The 23,053-nt window shown below is 42.5% G+C and overlaps 1 long non-coding RNA gene across 1 annotated transcript in view; it reads right to left on the reverse strand.

The window, feature by feature from the left end:
- Window positions 1-2,263: 2,263 nt before the first annotated feature.
- Window positions 2,264-23,053, reverse strand: part of LOC130276656 (uncharacterized) — a 29,846-nt gene continuing 9,056 nt past the window's right edge. The window contains exon 3 of the long non-coding RNA XR_008845205.1: window positions 2,264-3,232. This is a non-coding gene — a long non-coding RNA (uncharacterized LOC130276656). The remainder of the gene's footprint in view (window positions 3,233-23,053) is intronic.

Below are 23,053 nucleotides of genomic sequence, written 5' to 3' on the forward strand. Positions count from 1 at the left end.
CCTTTTCAGTGGATTGGTACAGTCAACAACATAACGACAACATAAAAAACATTTATCTTTTACAGACATAAAATACTGAAACTAAAATGAAACTTTTTATTCAAATAGTCAGATTAGACCTGGTTAAAGTAAATATTTTCTTAATGAGACCCTAGCTAGGTACGTAACATGCTTTTGCCAGTAAAGCAGAGAGTTCTGTCCGCTTACCCAGAGTGCTTGTATGAGAGCCACATGAAAGTTCACAGGTGCAGTGAGCAGCATAGAAGAAATGGCAAGAAATCCGGCGCTCCAGCAATTCCATAAAAATAAGAATTTTACTTTGAGGGGGAAATTTATCTTAAAGGGGTTGTCAGTGGAATTTTGTAATTTACTATTGTCTCACTCTGCTTAAAAAAACAATAAACACTTTAACTCACTTGCCCTCGTAGCTCTGGTATTAGGGTGCCTTGTCTGCGACCAGTGTCTTTGCTTTTACCTGAGCTGCAGCTGCAAAGAGTAGCATCTACAGCTGGGGAAAATGACAGTGCCGCTCGACGATCACTGGCCGAGACTGACGTCATGTCTACAGGTATGGCATGCTCCGGTGAAGCAGACTGTCGGCAGAGACCAGATGAGAAGGGGTGTCCTAATCCCAGAGCTACGAGGGCGTGCAGGAAGAGGAGTTAAAGTGTTTATTATTTTTAAGACAGGCTGGGGTCAATAGCAAATTACAAGTTTCCAATAGACAACCCCTTTAAAAGCAGGGCTTTAGATCATCTCAGCAGGACAGGTAAAAGCTTGACGCGTTTTGGGAGTCACCTCTCAGTTATAAGACATGCTTATGAGTGCTGGATTTCTTGCCATTCTTATATGTTGTTGCTATATAGTTATATTGCATACAGATATACAGTATCCGTTTGCCATTCATTGTATACACTGGAACAAACCCAGAAGGTGATAAAATTGTTGATGAACTTTGACATAAAAAGCATGTTGCTCATATATGGGTTGGAGATTTGTCCTTGTAAAACAATACCATTAAGAAGCTATTATTTAAGTAAAAAAAAAAAAAAAAAAAGGTTACATAGTAAATACATGCAAAAAGTGCAGCTCTGGAAATACGACAGACATCCACTAAGCTTTGTATGATGATTAGTTGTACTTAAATAATATATGACATGTAACACTGAACACACCAGCATGAATAGAATAGTCGAGTATAGTCCTAATTAGTTATTAACATAAATAGCATACATAAGAAAGTCATTTGCAAACATGTGCCCCTGCTGTAGTGCTTCTTAGCATTTTGCCTCAGGCTTAATGCAAATGAACTTTGAGATGAGGGCTATCCTGTGAGCTTTGTCACTGGCTAATCTATGTGTGATTTGTCACTGACTAATCTATGTGTGAATCTCATGATGATTCAGAACCATTAGTTATCTGACTAGCTGTAGCTATGAGACTATATGACAAAACCACAGAAGGTTTCAAAGAAACAAGTTCACCCTTAAGTAGACAAGAATGAGCTTGTATAACCCTTTAATAGATAAAAATGTATTCATATATATATATATATATATATATATATATATATATATATATATATATATATACACACACAAATATACTAATATACTTACAAACTGTATATGTTTTTGTTATGTCCATTATCACAATGTGTCTGTGCCCCACCAGAAGTGCTGTAATAGCATCCATTGTGCATGTAACCCCGCAGCAGCCAGTCACTGACCTCATTGGTCTCTTTCTGCATGTACTGCATTTGCACATTGTACAAAAGATCATCCCAGCACTTCCAGCAAGTGGGGTGGCTTTGGGTTTAGAGGTGAGTATTTATTTAATTTTCTAAGAACTCCTTTAAGAGAAGGAAGCTAAGGTGTCACAGGGTTACTGTTAATACAAAATATATGTGTTACTAGCAGTAGTTTTTTGGGGATACTGACCCTATAATCGGACATCTTTTACCCTCTCTGTCCCTGCAAATATCCCTAATCTTCAAAGTGAACTTTAACTTAAAGGGGTACTCTTCCCCTAGACATCTTATCCCCTATCCATAAGTTGTCTGTTCGTGGGGGTCCTGCTGCTGGGGACCCCCGCAAACTCTCCTGCAGCACCCACTTGTCATCTGCCTCACGGAGTGAAGATCGCTCCGTGCTGATGACTCACGATACAGGTGACATCACGCCCTCATGCCCCTCCCCTAGGCTTTCATTGAGGGGGTGGGGTGTGACGTCATAATACTGTGGCCCCTGTATTGTGAGTCATCAGCACGGAGCTATCTTTTCTCCATGCAGCTGATGACTCAGGGTGCTGCAGGAGAGATCGCGGGGGGTTCCCTACGGTGGGACCCCCACGATCAGACATCTTATCCCCTATCCTTTGGATAGGGGATGAGATGTCTAGGGGCGGAATACCCCTTTAAACAGCAGGAGGGCTTTATTACCCACAGAAAAAAACAAGGATGAACACTACTAAACTAAGAATCAACTGCAACAAGGTCAAACTGGGAGAACAGCAACTGCAAAGTTAGAAACAACAACTAAAAGAGTGAACTAAAACCCAAGTAGACTGAACAAAGTCTGGAGACTAGAACGAAGTACTAGGAAAATGGAGGTGACACTGGGTTTAATCTGCACCACACTGCAACAGTCAGGGATAGATTAAGAGAGGCAAACCAATCAGAAACTCCTACTCACAATGAGCTCTCAACAGTGAAGCCTGATCAGCAGAAGACAAAATAGCAAGACAATCCCTGCTATCCATATCAGCCACATGCTTCTCCCTTATGATTCTAGCAATCGGTCAGGGTCTGGACACCCACACCCTGATGGATCTATACTTTTGACATGTCTCTTGGGAATGTCAAAAGATTGTCAAAAGCATTAAAAAAAAAATCAGGTGGCCACCTCTAGAGGGACCTGAGGAGCTTGCTGTTTGTGCACTGGAGCTGTGTAAGTCCATATACAATGATTTTCAGAGAACTATTTCAATAAAGTAGTGGATATACAGCTGTGTTCGCCAACCCTCATAAAGATTTATTTAAAAAAAAGTGTCTGCACAACATTTCTGACCTATTTAGTAATAAAAATCCATTACTGCATGCCGATTTCTGATAAACATTGGTTTCCTGATAAAAGACACAATCTAAGGATTGGCACCCCCCAAGTCATAATCTGTTCTGGATTGTTTTCGTACTTTATTAAGCTTCAAGAATGTGAACAAAGTTCCCTTAAGTCTGCAACACAAAACATTTGTTATTATAAACTGTTGTTACATCCACAGCTATTTATTTACACATTTTTCAATTTCACATTTTATTCTGTCCTAATCTCTCCTGAAAATGAAGCAGGTTTTGCATACATTTGTATTCACTCATAAGCATATGTAAAGTATTCAGGGAGATAAGTCATTTATTAAAATCAACCTAATTTGCCATGATATATTAAATCTCTGCTTGAGTGGCCACAAACCATTTCATTTAGAGAATTAGTAGCTTGCCTCATTGTGCGATTTAAGCAGTGGAAAATGAGTTCTTTGCTCGTGTTTGTGAACATCCAAAGCCGACTAATGGCATAAAGATGGAATTCATTACAGTTCAGTAGTGACAGCAAGTTGCTTTAAGGATGAATAGCGTATATGAATTTCAGTTATTCACACAGTGAAAAAAGGCCATGCTTCTATCAGCCTAAATGCTCTTATATGCCGCTTATCACAAATGAAGTCAACCCCAGTAAAATGAATCAGGCATTTGATGAACAGTTTTGATATGCTAATAGATTGCTCAGATACATATGCCAATGAGGAGCATCCACTACACATAGGAGAATCCATTGCAGAGATTAGATATGTTTTAATTATGGGACACATTTATCATTATGAGATTAACATTGGATCACCCATGAAATTATTGAGGTTTGTGCTTTGAAGGGAAATTATACGAAGCAACTGTGTATTTGAAAGCACTGTATACTCTGCAGAGAGCGGAAATGACTATTTAAAGGGGGTTGTCTGGTATAGAAAATCTATTTTCATGGAGTTGCAAGAAAGTTAACCCATTTTAAAATGACCTGGTTTTCTGCTTTGATAACAAATACAACTTTGTCTATAATGGAGACTTTTATGAGAATCAGACCAACACTACACAGCTAAATCAATAACACGGAAACTGTTGAACTGTTCATGTCTTTTTTCGAGCACATTGAGTAAACATCCACAGGGAGGGGAGAAAATGTAGGTGAAGCTCTTTGTAAATTGCTTCTCCATGGCAAAAGTGTTTTAATTAAGGGGATGTGATTACAAAGCACATTAAACAAATATTTATGTAAGTAATGAAAATATAGGAGGACTGTTGCTACTATTGCTAGATTTGGCAGCCCATGGCCTCAAGCTGAAAAGACTTTGGGTAATGCAAAAAAACAAACAAAAAAAAGGGGCTAAAAAAGAAGAATCATTTGTAATAGCCAAGTCAACATTAACCCTATAATGATGTTGAGGCATGACCTGTAGTGGGCTGTGCACACACAGTATCCTAGAAATGTTGGTAAACTGAAACTCGTTTACAACAAGGAATGGTTTAAAATAATTCCCCACTGTTGTGCAAACAAGTGGTTGAGGGGTTTGCTGCTAAAGGGAGAACAGTTAAAGTGTACTTGTCATTTAACATTTTTTTGACATGTCAAAAGTTATAATTGATCTTAGTTCTGAGATCCCCAATAATCAGGAGAATAAGTGGGGAGAAGTGCACGGTAGCTTGCTTCACTACCTGCCTTGTAGTGATCTCCATCCTCCAACCGGGAAGTGAAGAACGCTACTGCTTGCTTTTCTTAGTTCGTTCTCCTGATCAACCATCCAAAATATTTATATGTCTCTGTGACATATCAAAAGTTTATTAAAATGACAGGTACACTTAAAATTTTGGGTCCTTTTGCAATTTCTCCCTGTACTGTGGATATATGTGCTCAATAAAAGAAACAAATAATACAGTACAACTGTTTGTGTGTTATTAGGTTAGTTAGATTTTGTCGTTCTAAATGTATGACTTATTCATTAATAAGATTTATTAAGGGTTCATTTTTTTTTTTACAACTGTAATACCCTATTATGAATTAATAGAGGGGGTTATGTTCAGCCTTCCGATTACTTGTAAAACAGTAAAAATTGGTAAGAAGAGTGTTGCACCTAGGAGGACCTGCCTTGTCCTGCAGTACACAGACAACCACTTGATTTGAATGGGCACAGTGGTAGCATAGCAGGGAATTGAACCACTTACTGCCAGTTTTTTTTTTCACATATCCAAAAAATTAAGCAAGTTACAGAAGCCCCCCCCCCCCCAAAAAAAAAAAAAAAAAAGATTATTATAGATACACAGACTAGCAATTACCTTTCTCCTAATCAGTTGCATCACATTTGTCCAGCTGTGCAAACAGTTCAGTGCAGATAAAGGTGCCTAGTGACAGCTTGACCCCTGAGAGGGAGGCAGATGCTATTTCAACCTATTATACACTGTTATTATGGTGCAAAACCTCCTTGTTAAAAACTGGGTATGTCGCCAAAATAAAATCAACTGATAATATGTAATGCATTTTTTTTTTAGTAAAAAAAAAAGTCACGGTTACAAATACCGATCTAGTGTATATGAAAAGGACACATTTGGTATATTTTGGTACAATAAGGTCTTATGGATGTGTTTGGTGGGGGGGGAGATTATCTGGAAAATACAAAAACTTTTTGGAAGATGATGTCTGTATAGTCTTATATGAAATCCTGGGTTAACACACACAACACATTCAACTGAATAGCATTGAAGATGGAATACTGACTGCTATTGTTATTACTAATATGGTTTTCCCCGTAACCGTTTCACTGTGTGTATATTAATTTGTATAACATAACTGACTGTTTGTAGTCAGTATACTACATTTTTGCCTGTTTTTCAGGGATGTGTAAATATTGTTAATAAAAATAACTGTTTCATGATGAGAGATCTAAGCTATACCATTTTTATATGGGGTACATAACAATGTTAACTACATGGATTTAAAAAAAATAAAAATACTTTGTGATTTCTGATTCTATAAATAAATAGGGGACAACCCCTTTAATGTATTAAGTCGTTTTTTTTTTTTGTTGTTTTTTTTTTAAGTTTGGGTGGCTGTAAAAATCTATAAAAAGAAAGCATTTACATAGTTGAAACAGTCAGAAGTATGTTGTAACCTCGTGTAAAAATAGAAAGGACTTATTTTTGAGGAAACCAAAAGGCTTTGAAAAGAAAGTCAAATCCATTGTTAGACTCCAGGACAAAACGGGAAACACACTTCTTTTTTTACACTCAAAGTCTTTCATTTAGCTTTGACAAAAATTATTTTTATGTTTAGTACTTAAATAGTAAAAAGAGACATATCATTTCCTTGCTGTTTAGTTAACAAGCTGCTGCTACAATGCCAGTGTATCTCAACTCGGACAGTTACCTTTTCTTTTTGTTCTGTAACATCTTCAGTGTCACAAATATAAGCAAGACAAATCCAAATCTTTTTTTTTTCCTTAATTGTAAATGCACCTATTTCTAATATACAATTAAAAATGTAAAGAGTTTTTTGGGACTTTTGAATTGTTGGTCTATCCAAAGGATAGGCAATCAAATGCTGATAGTGGGGTGCCAACACCTGGCACCTCTGCTGATCAGCTTTTTGGCACCTTGCACTATACAGTGAATGGTGCTGGAAGCCCTGTGCCGGTTATTGTTTAGTGGTGGTGCTGGGTAACTGCATCTCCGCTCCATTGAAATGAATAGAAGCTCAGCTCCAGTGTACTGGTGCAACCACTATATAGTGAACACTACAGGGCTTCCAGCACTGTTCAATGTATACAGCTCATGGATAAGACAGATACTGTAAAAGAAGAGCAAAAAGAGACAAAGAAAATGATCAAGCATTGGGGCTATGTTAAACACAACCAAGCTATGATATTGGGTCCGCCACCATCGTTCATTTTACCAACATGCATGTGTATTTTCTGTACATTGAAACTGCCCCACCAAACATATGCCCAAATGTATACCACTGCTTGAGCTGGTAAAAAGAGAAAACTTCACAGAATCCTCATCTTAAATGTTTATATTCATAGCAAAACAATTTGCTGTGCCATCTTATTCAGAAGCACAAATTTTCATATTAAAGATCGCAACGAATGCGAATATCGACACAATTTGATCACGCAAATCGCTTAATTAAACTCCATTTAGTGCGGTCCAGGCTCCAGGGCATCTAAAATGGGGGATCCACATGTGAGGACATTAAAACATATCTAGGTGAGACCAATATATGGAGGGTGGGATTTGACCACTAACTCATAGGCTACCAACAGGCAGCCAAAAAAAAAAACCTTTCTTCCCATATATCAAAAAATGTGGAATTAAAAGTACAATCTTTAATATGTTAGGTCCGCACTTAACAGTAGTGTTTTAAAATTTAGAGCACCATAGAGTCCTACATATATATATATATATATATATATATATATATATATATATATATATATATATATATTGACCATCCGGTCTGATAGAATGAATTCACTCTGGAGCGAAGATGAGGTGTCTGCAGGAACACCAATATTCATCTCTATGTAGGACGAGGTACTCGAAGTTAAAAACAGTTTAATGAGGGGGCCATGTTAAACTGTTTTTAACTTCGAGTACCTCGTCCTACATAGCGATGAATATTGGTGTTCCTGCAGGCACCTCATCTTCGCTCCAGAGTGAATTCATTCTATCAGACCGGATGGTCAATTTATATATATATATAGGACTCTATGGTGCTCTAAATTTTAAAACACTACTGTTAAGTGCAGACCTAACATATTAAAGATTGCACTTTTAATTCCACATTTACATGTGAGGACATGGGGCAAGGAATCCTGGGAAGGCGGGAACAAGGGTTGATGACCCTGAATCACATGCAGCCTATCAGCAGCCAGTCACCCCTGTGATGTCACAGCCCTATATAATCAGCAGCCATATTGCGGCCAGTCACTTCAGCCTTACATTGAAGAGATATAGATAGGGTCAGACTGCGCTGTGTGTTGGCCAGAAAAGATTTTTTCCAGCAGCGATTCACCTCCCAGTCACATCAGTGTTCTGTTGCACAAAAGAGGAAAAGAGAGCAGTCTGTTATTGCACAGTATGTTGCACAGAACAGCAGCGATTCAGCTCAAGCCCAAATCCTGCCTAGAAGCACTGATAGGGAAGGGAGTTAGATTGAGAGAGAGAGAGTGCAAAGACACAAATACTTTTTTAAGCATACTGGAGCGCATTGTACTCCCCTCATAAGTGCATACCACGTAAGTACATCTTAGTGGCGTACTATTTTGTTCCTGTTAACCCCTTAAGGACCCAGCCATTTTACACCTTAGGACCCGGCCATTTTTTGCACATCTGACCACTCTCATTTTAAACATTAATAACTCTGGAATGCTTTTAGTTTTATCATTCTGATTCAGAGATTGTTTTTTCATGGCATATTCTACTTTAACATAGTGGTAAAAATTTTTGGTAACTTGCATCCTTTCTTGGTGAAAAATCCCAAAATTTGATGAAAAATTTAAAAATTTAGCATTTTTCTAACTTTGAAGCTCTCTGCTTGTAAGGAAAATGGATATTCCAAATATTTTTTTTTTATTCACATATACAATATGTCCACTTTATGTTTGCATCATAATTTACGTGTTTTTACTTTTGGAAGACACCAGAGGGCTTCAAAGTTCAGCAATTTTTCACAAAATTTCCAAAATCACAATTTTTCAGGGACCAGTTCAGGTTTGAAGTGGATTTGAAGGGTCTTCGTCTTAGAAATACCCCACAAATGACCCCATTATAAAAACTGCACCCCCCAAAGTATTCAAAATGACATTCAGTCAGCGTTTCAACCCTTTAGGTGTTTCACAGGAATAGCACCAAAGTGAAGGAGAAAATTCACAATCTTCATTTTTTACACTCGCATGTTCTTGTAGACCCAATTTTTAAATTTTTACAAGGGGTAAAAGGAGAAAATGTATACTTATATTTGTAGCCCAATTGCTCGCGAGTAAGCACATTCCTCATATGTCTATGTAAAGTGTTCGGCGGGCGCAGTAAAGGGCTCAGAAGCAAAGGAGCGACAAGGGGATTTTGGAGAGTATGTTTTTCTAAAATGGTTTTTGGGGGGCATGTTGCATTTAGGAAGCCCCTATGGTGCCAGAACAGCAAAAAAAAAAAAAAAAAAAACACATGGCATACCATTTTGGAAACTAGACCCCTTGAGGAACGTAACAAGGAATAAAGTGAGCCTTAATACCCCACAGGTGTTTCACGACTTTTGCATATGTAAAAAAAATTAAAAAAAATTTCACTAAAATGTGTTTCCCCCCAAATTTCACTTTTTTGCAAGGGTTAATAGCAGAAAATGCCCCCCAAAATTTGTAACCCCATCTTTTCTGAGTATGGAGGTACCCCATAAGTTGACCTGAAGTGCACTAAGGGCGAACTACAATGCTCAGAAGAGAAGGAGTCATATTTGGCTTTTTGAGAGCAAATTTTGCTCGGGGGCATGTCGCATTTAGGAAGCCCCTATGGTGCCAGGACAGCAAAAATTACCCACATGGCCTACCATTTTGGAAACTAGACCCCTTGAGGAACGTAACAAGGAATAAAGTGAGCCTTAATACCCCACAGAGGTTTCACTACTTTTGCATACGTAAAAAAAAAAATTATTTCACTAAAATGTGTGTTTCCCCCCCAAATTTCACATTTTGCAAGGGTTAATAGCAGAAAATACCCCCCAAAATTTGTAACCCCATCTTTTCTGAGTAGGGAGGTACCCCATAAGTTGACCTGAAGCGTACTACGGGTGAACTACAATGCTCAGAAGAGAAGGAGTCATATTTGGCTTTTTGAGAGCAAATTTTGCTCGGGGGGCATGTCGTATTTAGGAAGCCCCTATGGTGCCAGGACAGCAAAATAACCCCCACATGGCATACCATTTTGGAAACTAGACCCCGTGAGGAACGTAACAAGGGGTACAATGAGCATTTACCCCCCCCCCCCCCCCCCCCCACTGGTGTCTGTCAGATCTTTGGAACTGTGGGCTGTACAAAATTTTTTATGTGCACAGCCTACTGTTCCATAGATCTGTCAGACACCTGTGGGGTGTAAATTCTCACTGCACCCCTCATTACATTTCGTGAGGGGTGTAGTTTCCGAAATGGGGTCACATGTGTTTTTTGTTTTTTTTTGCGTTTGTCAAAACTGCTGTAACAATCAGCCACCCCTGTGCAAATCACCTCAAATGTACATGGTGCACTCTCCCTTCTGGGCCTTGTTGTGCGCCCCCAGAGCACTTTGCGCCCACAAATGGGGTATCTCCGTAGTCGGGAGAGATTGCATTACAAATTTTGGGGTGCTTTTTTCCCTTTTACCTCTTGTCAAAATGAAAAGTATAGGGCAACACCAGCGCATAATAGTGTAAAAAATTTTTTTTTTTGCACTAACATGCTGGTGTAGACCCCAACTTCACCTTTTCATAAGTGGTGAAAGGAGAAAAAGCCCCCCCAAAATTTGTTAGGCAATTTCTCCTGAGTACGGAGATACCCCATATGTGGCCCTAAACTGTTGCCTTGAAATACGACAGGGCTCCGAAGTGAGAGCGCCATGCGCATTTAAGGCCTAAATTAGGGATTTGCAGCCTGATACTCACTGTAAGCCCCTGCCCATGTGTATGTACCCTGCACATTCACAGGGGGGGGGGGGGGGGAATCTCCAGCTGTTGCAAAACTACAACTCCCAGCATGCACAGTCTATCAGTGCATTCTGGTAGTTATAGTTTTGCAACAGCTGGAGGCACACGGGTTGGGGAACACTGAGTTAGGAAACAGACAATGTTTCCCAACCAGTGTGCCTCCAGTTGTTGCAAAACCACAACTCCCAAACATTCTCAGGCATGCTGGAAGTAGTAGTTCGGCAACATCTTTAGAGCCAGATGTTGCCGAACAACAACTCCAAGCATGCTTGGAGTTGTAGTTTTGCAACATCTAGAGGACTACAGTTTGCAGACCACTAATACAGTGGTTCCCAATCTGTGCCCTTCCAGATGTTGCAAAACTACAACTCCCAGTATGCCAAAACTGTCCAGGCATGCTGGGAGTTGTAGTTCGGCAACATCTGAAGGGCCAGATGTTACAGAACTACAACTCCCAGCATGCCTGGACAGTAAGGGCATGCTGAGGATGTGTAGTTTTGCAACATCTGGAAGGGCACAGTGGTCCCAAAACTGTGGACCTCCAGATGTTGCAAAACTGCAACTCCCAGCATGCCCAGATGCCAAGGGCTGTCTGGGCATGCTGGGAGCTGTAGTATACAGGGTCCCAATACAGCAATGCATGTCGCTTTACGGCGACGTGCATTGCTGTAAAGGGCCCGACCGCGGCTGAAAAGGAACTCGCCTGTCACCGCCGCCGCCGTCTTCATTGCCGGGATCCGGGTCTTCAGGGACGAGGTAAGTACCGGGGCCGGGCCCCAGCACTCCCCTGTCCCCCGATGCGTCCTCCGGTCTTCCTCCTGTCCTCTCTGGACTTCCAGGGGCCGGGCAGGGCGGGAGGAAGTAACCGCCCCCCTGCGATTGGTCGGTTAGCTAACCGACGGATCGCAGGGGATAGGAGGAGGTGGCAGGCTTGCCACCTCGCTCTTATACTTAAGCATGGTCCTGGCTGTCTGTGACAACCGGGATCATGCAAAATTACCGGGCGGTCGGGTCCCAGAGACCCGATCAGCCCGGTATCGCCGCAGATCGCAGGGGCGATTTCCCTCGCGATTTGCGACGATCGCCGACATGGGGGGGCCTACATGGCCCCCCTCGACTTTTGCCCTGGATGCCTGCTGAAGAATTTCAGCAGGCATCCGCTTCCGATCTCTGCCCGGCGAGCGGCAGGGACCGGAATACGCCATGACGTACGCATACGTCATGGGTCCTTAAAGCCCAGTGTGCGGAGACGTATGCATACGTCATGGGTCCTTAAGGGGTTAAAGTCTCAAGGGCCTAGATACTGTGAAAGGCCAGGCTAAAGTACACACTGGCTGGTGTTGTACACAAATACTTTTTTAAGTGTCCTGGAGCACATTGTACTCCCCTCATAAGTGCATACCGCATACGTACATCTCAGTGGTGTACTATTTTGTTCCTTTTAAAGTTTTAAGGGCCTAGATACTGTGAAAGGCCAGCCAAAAGTACACACCTGCTGGTGTTGTAGATAAATACTGTTTTAAGCGTACTGGAGCGCATTGTCCTCAGAGTTCCCCTCACTCATTACACTAAGGCATTGATTCCCAACCGGGATGCGAGGACACTCTGGTGGGAAATATGGCGCTAACTTCTTCTGATTTTTCTGCCCAGGCCTGCTCACCTGTGAATCACAGGTATGCAGGTCAGGCGGGAGGGAAGTCTGTGTGCAGTGCCAGGACGGGTGATGCTGCAGCTCCAATCCTCATGTATCCTCCCTATCCTGTGGAGCAGCTCTGGATTCTCCCTGGTCCCTCAGCAGAATGATGTGGATGGAGGGAACGAGCAGGGGCAGCGCTGACAGAGGGCTACTCAGCTTCAGGTAGTGCACCCCCACCCTTCTTTCACTCCTCTACACCTCTCTGTAACTCCTGGACACCCCTCTGCTTTCCTGTACACCCTTCTGTCACCCCTCTACACCCTTCTGTCACCCCTCTAAACCCCTCTTTCACCCCTGTACACCCCACGGTTACCCCGTACATCTCTCTGTCACCCCTGTATGCCCCTCTGTCACCCATGTACGCCCCTCTGTCACCCATGTACACCCCCTGTCTCCCATGTACACCCCTCTGTCACTGTGTTGGGTAATGCAGGAGGCATTGTGTGTGCTTGTGGGGGGGGGGGGGGTAGTTGGAGGCATTTGAGTGAGGCTGGAAACATTGGGGGAGATTTATCAATACCTGTGCAAAGGAAAAGTTGCCCATAGCAACCAATCAGATTATGATTTATTTATTTCATTTTGCTAAAGCCTTGTTAACAATGAAAGAAGCAGAACTTTTCCTCTGCACAGGTTTTGATAACCCCCCCCCCCCTCTCCCCCTTGTGCATTGTGGGAAGGCTGGTAGCATAGTGTTTGGAGGAGGCTGGAGTCATTTGTAAGGAAGTTAGAGGATAATGCTGGAAAAGTGCAGAGCCTAATACTAATATGTTTGTGTTGCAGGTTCCAACGGCTGTCCGGGCATGCTGGGAGTTGTAGTTTTGCAACATCTGGAGGTCCGCAGGTTGAAGACCACTATTGGGTTCAAAATCTTTATTTTTTTAGATTTTGCACCTATAAATTGGGTGCGTCTTATACGCCGGTGCGTCCTATAGGACGAAAAATACGGTACTTAGTCTGTAGAAATACATGGGCTACTATGATACAGTGGAGAAAACACATGATGCAGTAAGGATTTTCAACAAATATACCAAGCACTTTTAATAATATACCATATGCCACATAGCCAAGTGTTTTTTGTTTTATAGCCACTGAAAGGCTGCATCAGCTCCCTCAAGGAATATTAGGTGCATTCCACTTAGATAGCCATGGCTTCCAAGGAGTTTGTAAGACATAACCAGGATTGCATTACTGGAAGGCACCAATCAAGAAAAAGGTATGCAAGAATTCAAAAGACATTAAAATTATCAATAAACACGGCAAAGATTACCAACAACTAGAGATGAGCGAACTTACAGTAAATTCGATTAGTCACGAACTTCTCGGCTCGGCAGTTGATAACTTTTCCTGCATAAATTATTTCAGCTTTCAGGTGCTCCCGTGGGCTGGAAAAGGTGGATACAGTCCTAGGAGACTCTTTTCTAGGATTGTATCCACCTTTTCCAGCCCACCGGAGCACCTGAAGGCTGAACTAATTTATGCAGGATAAGTCCTGAACTAATTTATGCAGGATAAGTCCTGAACTGCCGAGCCGAGAAGTTTGTGACGAATCGAATTTACTGTAAGTTCGCTCATCTCTACCAACAACATATGAAGAAAATATGGTACCAAGAGGACTTTACCAGAAACAGAAATTGAAAATGTATACTGTATGGCAGTACAAACAATTTGAGGACATCCAATCGCTTATACAGGTTTTGGGGCTGTTTCTAAGATACTCCCAAGCCCTGATCTAGACAGTAGGGATAGGATCAGTTAATGTTTGAACAGACAGATTTAACCCGGATTTTCTTTCAGCTGTTTTTTTCCCCAAAAATGTTTTTCCTGTAATCTTGCAGGACTGCCATGATTTATCTTATTTTCCGACTTTAACTCACAAACACCTGCAATTTCAATAATATTGTGTAGACTTTTCTAGCCACTGAATACGAATTAAACCTATAATTAAATCAGAGATTTCTTTAGCATTCATCATAAATCATAAGCTGTCTCCTAGCTTTGGTTTGGCATTGCTTTCTGTTGGACATTTTGTGGTCCAATGGTTCTCCCATGTCCTCATCCATCAAGCGTTCACCGTATAGTACTATTAATTTCATAATTTATGTTGTTATTACTGTAACTCAAATATATAACTATTACATTTGTTTACATTCAACTTAATGTACCACAAAGCTTAGCAGACACACAGTTTGGAGAAATCTCTGGGCAAAGGCCGGACGACTTTCCCCTGAATTAAGAGTCTTTCATAACTCAGACTCGAGAGGCAAAGATTTTTTTGAGATGTCTAATAGAAAATGTAATACAACATTAAAGGAGATCTGCAATGTGAGACACTTATCTGATCACAGGGGGTCCGAACGCTGGGACCCCCCGCGATTTCCTGTACGGGCCGACACTCTCTCGGACCACAAATGAATGGGTTCCGACATCGGGACCCACCAATGTCCAATGTGTTCTTACCCATTTCAGGGTTCATTCTGCTTAAGAAAAAATAAAAGACCCTGAATGGGATGGAATACGACTTCAATGTGAACCTAGCCTTACAAATCAGTAAATTGCTTTACATTTTCAACACCTATAAATGTTCATTTTCACATCTAAGACAAGACATGAATATTTGTAGGCTACGTATAATGATACCAGGACGTTTAATGCTGGGTTTATATAGCTATGTCTCAATGGGGTCAGGTTTGGGCAACCCAAATCACTTCTTACTGTAGAAGGGTCATTGTTATTTTGCTTGCAGTGAAGTAACACCCACTCCCTACTCCTGTCTGTGACCAGACCTGGAATTGGGGTTTTTCACTTTGTCCTCAAGTGACCGAAATTTGGGACTAAGGAGGGGATAAGTGGCATCTCTATCAATGAAGTAAACCGCAAAAAAAAAAAAAAAATCAAAATTCAAATTAAATTCATTGGCTACAAATCCATTTGCTCCTCCCTTATTGTAACTATGAAACTATAGCTGCAGTCCACAGCAACATAGGGAGAGATTTATCAAAACTTGTGCAAAGGAAAAGTTGCTGAGTTGCCCATAGCAACCAATCAGATTTCTTCTAAAATTTTTGACAAGGCCCCTGCAAAGGCGAAAATGAAAGAAGCGATCTGATTGGTTGCTATGGGCAAATAGGCAACTTTTCCTCGGCACAGGTTTTGATAAATCTCCCCCATAGTGTTTTGTCTGCAATCTTGTGAACTGCAGTTGTGACTTAACCTCTTCAGGACACAGGGCGTATGGATACGCCCTGCATTCCGAGTCCTTAAGGACCGAGGGCGTATCCATACGCCCGTGGGAAATCTGGTCCCCACCGCTAGCCAGTTGGGTACCGGAGCCGGATGCCTGCTGAAATCATTCAGCAGGCACCCTGGCACATCGCCCAGGGGGGTCCTGAGACCCCCCCCCCCATGTCGGCGATCGGAGAAAATCGCTTGTCAATTCAGACATGCGATTTTCTCCAATTCCGGGCTGATTGGGTCTCTGGTGACCCGATCACCCGGAAAATAGGGCTGATCGGAGTTGTCAGCAACAGCCCCGATCAGCCTAAAGTATAGGAGTGAGGTCGCAAAGCTGCGATCTACTCCTATCCCCTGGCATTAGTCAGAACGGAGTTCTGACCAATGGCAGCGCAGGACAGGGGGTTGCCTTGGCAACCCCCCGTTCTGCCCGCCCCTGGATGTCGAGGGGCTCTGGAAAGAAGATGGAGGCCGTACCTCCAGGAGAAGATGCCTGGGGACCTGGGATCTTCGCTGGAGTCTGCTGGATCCTGATCAGGTAGGGAATCGACAGTGGGGGTGGGGGGGGGGGGGGAATTGAAAGTGAAAGTAAATCGATCTTTACTGGGGCAACCACTAGGGGGGCCAAACTGCAACTCCCAGCATGCCCAGACAGCCAAAGGCTGTCTGGGCATGCTGGGAGTTGTAGTTTTGCAACATCTGGAGGGTCACAGTTTGGAGACCACTGTTACAGTGGTGCCCAAACAGTAGCCCTCCAGATGTTGCCAAACTACAACTCTCAGCATGCCTTGACTGCCCAGGCATGCTGGGAGTTGTAGTTCTGTAACATCTGTCCCTTCAGATTTAGCAATTTTCATGACATTTTTGAAAATTGCTGCTCTACTTTGAAGCCCTCTAATTTTTTCAAAAAGCAAAAATATATCCATTTTATGATGCCAACATAAAGTGGACATATTGTGTTTGTGAAGAAAAATAAAATTTATTTGGAATATCCATTTTCCTTACAATTAGAGAGCTTCAAAGTTAGAAAAATGCAAAATTTTCCAAATTTTCATGAAATTTTGGGATTTTTCACCAAAAAAGGATGCAATTAACGCCGAAAATTTACCACCAAAATAAAGTAGAATAGGTCACAAAAAACATTCTCAGAATCAGAATATTCGGTAAAAGCGTTTTCGCGTTATTAATTCGTAAAGTGACGGTGGTCAGAATTGCGAAAAAGGGCTCAGTCCTTAACCCCTTATGGACCAAGGACGTACCGGTACGTCCTTGGTCCTGCTCTTCCGATATAACGCGGGGTTACACAGTAACCCCGCGTCATATCATGGCGGGCCCGGCGTCATAGTGAAGCCGGGACCCGCCTCTAATAGCGCGCAGCGCCGATCGCGGCGCCGCGCGCTATTAACCCTTTAGCCGCGCGCTCAAAGCTGAGCCGCGCGGCTAAAAGTGAAAGTGAAAGTTCCCGGCTAGCTCAGTCGCGGCATCCCGAACAGCTGACAGGACAGCGGGAGGGCCCCTTCCTGCCTCCATGCTGTCCGATCGCCGAATGACTGCTCAGTGCCTGAGATCCAGGCATGAGCAGTCATCCGGCAGAATCGTTGATCACTGGTTTCTTATGAGAAACCAGTGATCAACATAGAAGATCAGTGTGTGCAGTGTTATAGGTCCCTATGGGACCTATAACACTGCAAAAAAAAAGTGAAAAAAAAAAGTGAATAAAGATCATTTAACTCCTCCCCTATTAAAAGTTTGAATCACCCCCCTTTTCCAATAAAAAAAAAAACACAGTGTAAATAAAAATAAAAATAAACATATGTGGTATCACCGCGTGCGGAAATGTCCGAATTATAAAAATATATCATTAATTAAACCGCTCGGTCAATGGCGTGCGCGCAAAAAAATTCCAAAGTCCAAAATAGTGCATTTTTGGTCACTTTTTATATCATTTAAAAATGATTAAAAAGTGATCAATAAGTCCTATCAATGCAAAAATGGTACCGTTAAAAACTTCAGATCACGGCGCAAAAAATGAGCCCTCATACCGCCCCATACACGGAAAAATAAAAAAGTTATAGGGGTCAGAAGATGACAATTTTAAACGTATTAATTTTCCTGCATGTAGTTATGATTTTTTCCAGAAGTCCGACAAAATCAAACCTATATAAGTAGGGTATCATTTTAATCGTATGGACCTACAGAATACATATCAGGTGTCATTTTTACCGAAAAATGTACTACGTAGAAACGGAAGCCCCCAAAAGTTACAAAACAGCGTTTTTTTTTCAATTTTGTCGCACAATGATTTTTTTCCCGCTTCACCATAGATTTTTGGGCAAAATGACTGACGTCATTACAAAGTAGAATTGGTGGCGCAAAAAATAAGCCATCATATGGATTTTTAGGTGTAAATTTGAAAGAGTTATGATTTTTTAAAGGCAAGGAGCAAAAAACGAAAATGCAAAAACGGAAAAACCTCCGGTCCTTAAGGGGTTAAGGTGAAAAAAGGCTGCGTCCTTAAGGGGTTAAAATTAATAGTATGGAGGCTCAATGGATTCCAATAGTAATATTCATTATCTGTAGCATTAATCTTTTTGGAATATTGGAAGTTAATGTTTTGCTAACCTTGGGATTTACAGTGATTATATAAATATTTGGAGGAAAATGTGTTTGTAACAAAATAAAAAACAAAACAAAGGGGTGCATCCAGGGGCGTGCCTAAGGGGCCCCAAAGCATATCAGCCCCATAAGAGGCTAGTATTATAATTGGCACAGGGGGCCCTGTTGCAGATTTTACATTGTGGCCCAGAAGCTACAAGTTACTCCTCTTGGCACATCTTATATAAAACCATACTTTGATATTTAAAGGGGTAGTCCACGGTAAAACATTTTCTCTTAAATAAACTAGTTCCAGAAAGTTAAACAGATTTGTAAATTAGAGAGCAATGTGCGTTTTAGCACACGCTGCAATAGGCGCACGGACCTGACGTGGACTTCTTCCCAAAATACCAGGAAAGAACAAGAATGTCCAGCGCCCAACTCAGGAATGGTTCTTTTATTGATAAGCCATGGTAGACATCACAGGAACACGGTAAAAGTGACACTTTTCGGTCTAATATTTTCTGTTTCATGTTTCCTCCCCTTGGTAGCAATGTAACTCTTTCTATACCCTGAAGTTGCAGACAGGATGTGTTGCCCCCATGACTCTCCGCAACATGCTTTGTAACCATCAATACATGTCGTGACTGAAAATGTATTAAATCTGAAAGATGTTTGCGTATTCCCATTTTCAATGAGTTGATAGTACAACCCACATACTGTAAATTGCAGTCACGACATGTGAAGAGGTATACAGTGCTCCCTCAACATACGATGGTAATCCGTTCCAAACGGACCATCGTTTGTTGAAACCATCGTATGTTGAGGGATCCGTGCAATGTAAAATATAGGACAGTGGTCTACAACCTGCGGACCTCCAGATGTTGCAAAACTACAACATCCAGCATGCCCGGACAGCCAACGGCTGTCCGGGCATGCTGGGAGTTGTAGTTTTGCAACATCTGGAGGTCCACAGGTTTAAGAACACTGGTATTGGAGGTTGTACTCACGTGTCCCCGCCGCTCCGGACCGTCACCACTCGTCACCGCTGCCCTGGATGTCGCCTTCCATCGCTGTCACCGCGTCCCCGGGGTGTCCCCGACGCTCCGGCAAGGCCTCTGCTCCCCCGGCATCCTCGCTCTCCGTCGCCGCCATCACATCACTACGCATGCCACTCTTATTGGATGACGGGATGGCGTACGCAGCGATGTGATGACGACGATGGAGAGCGCCGACGATGCAGGGGATCCTGAAGATAATGCGCCGGAGCCCCGAGGACAGGTAAGTGATCATCAGCGGACCACACAAGGCACCGTAAACAGCTATCTGGTGGCAGCTGAGGCATTCTGCACTGCCGGATAGCCGTTTATGCGGTGGCCCCGACATACAAAAGCATCGTATGTTGATGCTACCTTCAACATGCGATGGCCTCTGAGAGGCCATTGTATGTTGAAATGATCATATGTCGGGGCCATCGTAGGTCTGGGGGGGTCACTGTATTACTCCAACAGTGTTGCAATTGATGTATTGCTTAATGGAAAAAATTTTGTTACTGCTAAAGGAGGAAAATTCTGTGGAGTTGACCATATAATTGCAACAAATACATCTGTTAGCCCCACATTTAAATGAATCTAAATAGTTGAGCCACATGGGTTTCCTGGCTGGGCGATCCATAAACAGACTGGGCGAGATTATTTGTCCAATAGTGGGGGCTTTTCTTGATACACACATATAGCCTTGCTTTAGAGCCTCCCTAAAATTGGGATCAGTATACAAAATGGGTATATGTTTATCAATAATCCTTTTTACAGCTCTAAAGTCAGTGCTATATTGTATGGAAAACACGATAGGCATAGATTCATTTTTAGTTTTGCTCTTCTATTAAAAAAATCTTAATCCTTCCAGTACTTATCAGCTGCTGAATGCTCCACGGGAAGTTCTTTTCTTTTTAAATTTCCTTTCTGTCTGACCACAAGTTCTCTCTGCTGACACCTCGGTCCATGTCAGGAACTGTCCAGAGCAGGATAGGTTTGCTATGGGGATTTGCTCCTGCTCTGGACAGTTCCTGACATGAACAGAGGTGTCAGCAGAGAGCACTCTGGTCAGGCAGACATGACAACTTCCTGTGGAGCTTACACTGGCTGATTAGTACTGGAAGCAATATGATTTTTAAATAGAAGTAATTTACAATTCTGTTTAACTTTGTGGCACCAGTTGATTATATTTTTGTTTTCCAGCGGAGTACTCCTTTAAAGGAAATGACTGCAATCCATGCTGCATTAATCCTGATGTTATTATGAAATCACCTTCTTTTCATGTCAATGTTTTAAAACATATATTGTGAAATCATTTGCACTGAATGGATGTTGTGCACAAATCTATAAAACCTAGGACTGGGGACAATTGGCATTATCATCAATGGCACTTGTATACAAGTTCTAGGAAAATCAGATTGTAACCTTTTGACTTTGACTTCATATAATTTTACAGTTTCCCAGAGTATAAGGGATTAGGAGAATATTAGTGGTGCACAGTATTTATTGCAGTCCTATGTTTGCTATTGCTTTCTTTTGGATCTTAGATCCTCATCCAACAACAGGACACATTGACAAGCAGCTGTATTCCCATATGTTTGGAAATCATGGCCCTCCCAAAGAGTTTGCCCTTCTGGAAACAAGAAGAAACCGCAGACATATGCAGACGCAGCGTCGCCACAAGTTCAGAGATATGTGCTTGTAGCCAATGAGGATGGCTATGGGAGCATCTTTTTGGACTCTTTTACTGGTAATGTTACATTGGGTTCTTATTGAGAGCTAGATCTGACATAGTTTATTATGAACTAACAACTTCAGCACCATGATTAATGGTTCGTAGAATTTACTGCATAGTACTATGTAAACAGGCCACCCTAAAAAAGCCATCACTAGCAGAAGGAACTAATTTGTGATGATAAATGCAAGACTCACGGCAGTAGGCTGTAGCCCTCAGGGTAGTAGGGGATCCGCTGGACCGGTGTGGTAGATGACATGGGCAATGCCAGGGAGCGGAGTCTAAGGTGTCACTGGTTTTCACCAGAGCCCGCTACAAAGCAGGATGGATTTGCTGCAGCAGACGGCACCCAGGTCGCTACCCCTGGCACGACTTGACCACACAGGTGGCTGAGGAGATTCGAGGTAAAGGAGGGAAACGGCAACTCATGGTCTGGATAGCAGAAGGTCAGGGCAGGCAGCACAGGTGCAAAGTCAGGAATGGAGCAGAAGGTCAAAGGCAGGCGACACGGGAGCAAGGTCAGGTCACGGAACTGAGGGGTCAGGAACTAGCATGGCAAGACACTGAATAGCTTTTACAAGGGCAAACAAAGATCTGGCAGGGGTTAGTAGGAGGTGCAGATACTTATAGAAAAAATTCAGGTGTATGTCATAATTACGGGCGCACTGGCCCTTTAAATCTGAGCACTCCGGCATGCACGCCCTAGGAGGCGGGGGCACGCGCGCCGGTGCTGCAAGAGGACAGAAGGAACAGCAGAGAGCGGAGGTGAGTGACGGGCTCGGATTCGATGTGATTCCCTGTCCCGCCGGCTGAGACGGGCAGAGAAGGAAAGCGCTCACGGCCAGCATGTCTGGCCAGAGCGCTGGATGTAACAACAAAGATTTAATATTTGGAAACATTGCAGGAAGCATATCTTTATAATCATAGCGAACCAGTTCCTCTGCATTGTTCTGTATTGGGTGAACATATGTGAGGAAAAATTTCATAAAAAGAGTACATTTTTCCTCAACATACTGGGGGAAGATCTATCTCTTTTTTTTTGCCTATTTTTTTAATCTAATTTGCGAGTATTTTTGGGGGGATTTGCATTTTTTTTAGCATTTTTTAACTTACAAAATGTAATTTTATAGACTTTTCTATGTAGGCCACTTTACATGCAGTGGGCATTAATTTATCATTTGCGTTACAAGGCAATGATTACGAAATCCCCACAAACATAGACCACCTTTAGTGTCGCTCTAGAAACCTTCTTTACCAAGTAAGAAATGGTGTTGTGAAGTCATTTTGTTAGTTTTGGTGGACTTGCACGTTATTTATCACACATATGATAAATTATACGCATGTCCACTAAAAAGCACGCAACAAATGTGACTTTAAAAATGACATTAGAACTCCATTTTACAAGTTACATTAATATTTTCTAACTAAATGTTTAGTTGATATCTCCTACAATGCTACCATTAAAGGGGTTCTCCGGTGCTTACACATCTTATCCCCTATCCAAAGGATAGGGGATAAGATGCCTGATCGCGGGAGTCCCGCAGCTGAGGACACCCGGGATCATGCACGCTGCAGCCCGTTTGTAATCAGTCCCCGGAGCGTGTTCGCTCCGGGTCTGATTACGGGCGACTACAGGGCTGGCGGCGCGTGACGTCATGCCTCCGCCCCCGTGTGACGTCACGCCTCCGCCCCTCAATGCAAGCCTACAGGAGGGGGCGTGATAGCTGTCATGCCCCCTCCCATAGACTTGCATTGGGGGCGGAGCGTGATGTCACACAGGGGCGGAGGCGTGACATCACACACCGCCGGCTCTGTAGTCGCCCGTAATCAGACCCGGAGCGAACACGCTCCGGGGACTGATTACAAACGGGGTGCCGCGTGCATGATCACGGGCGTCCCCAGCTGTGGGACTGCCGCGATCAGCCATCTTATCCCCTATCCTTAGGATAGGGGATAAGATGAGTAAGTACCGGAGAACCCCTTTAACATAAAAAGG

This window comes from Hyla sarda, chromosome 6 (assembly GCF_029499605.1).
Source record: "Hyla sarda isolate aHylSar1 chromosome 6, aHylSar1.hap1, whole genome shotgun sequence".
Lineage (NCBI taxonomy): Eukaryota > Metazoa > Chordata > Amphibia > Anura > Hylidae > Hyla > Hyla sarda.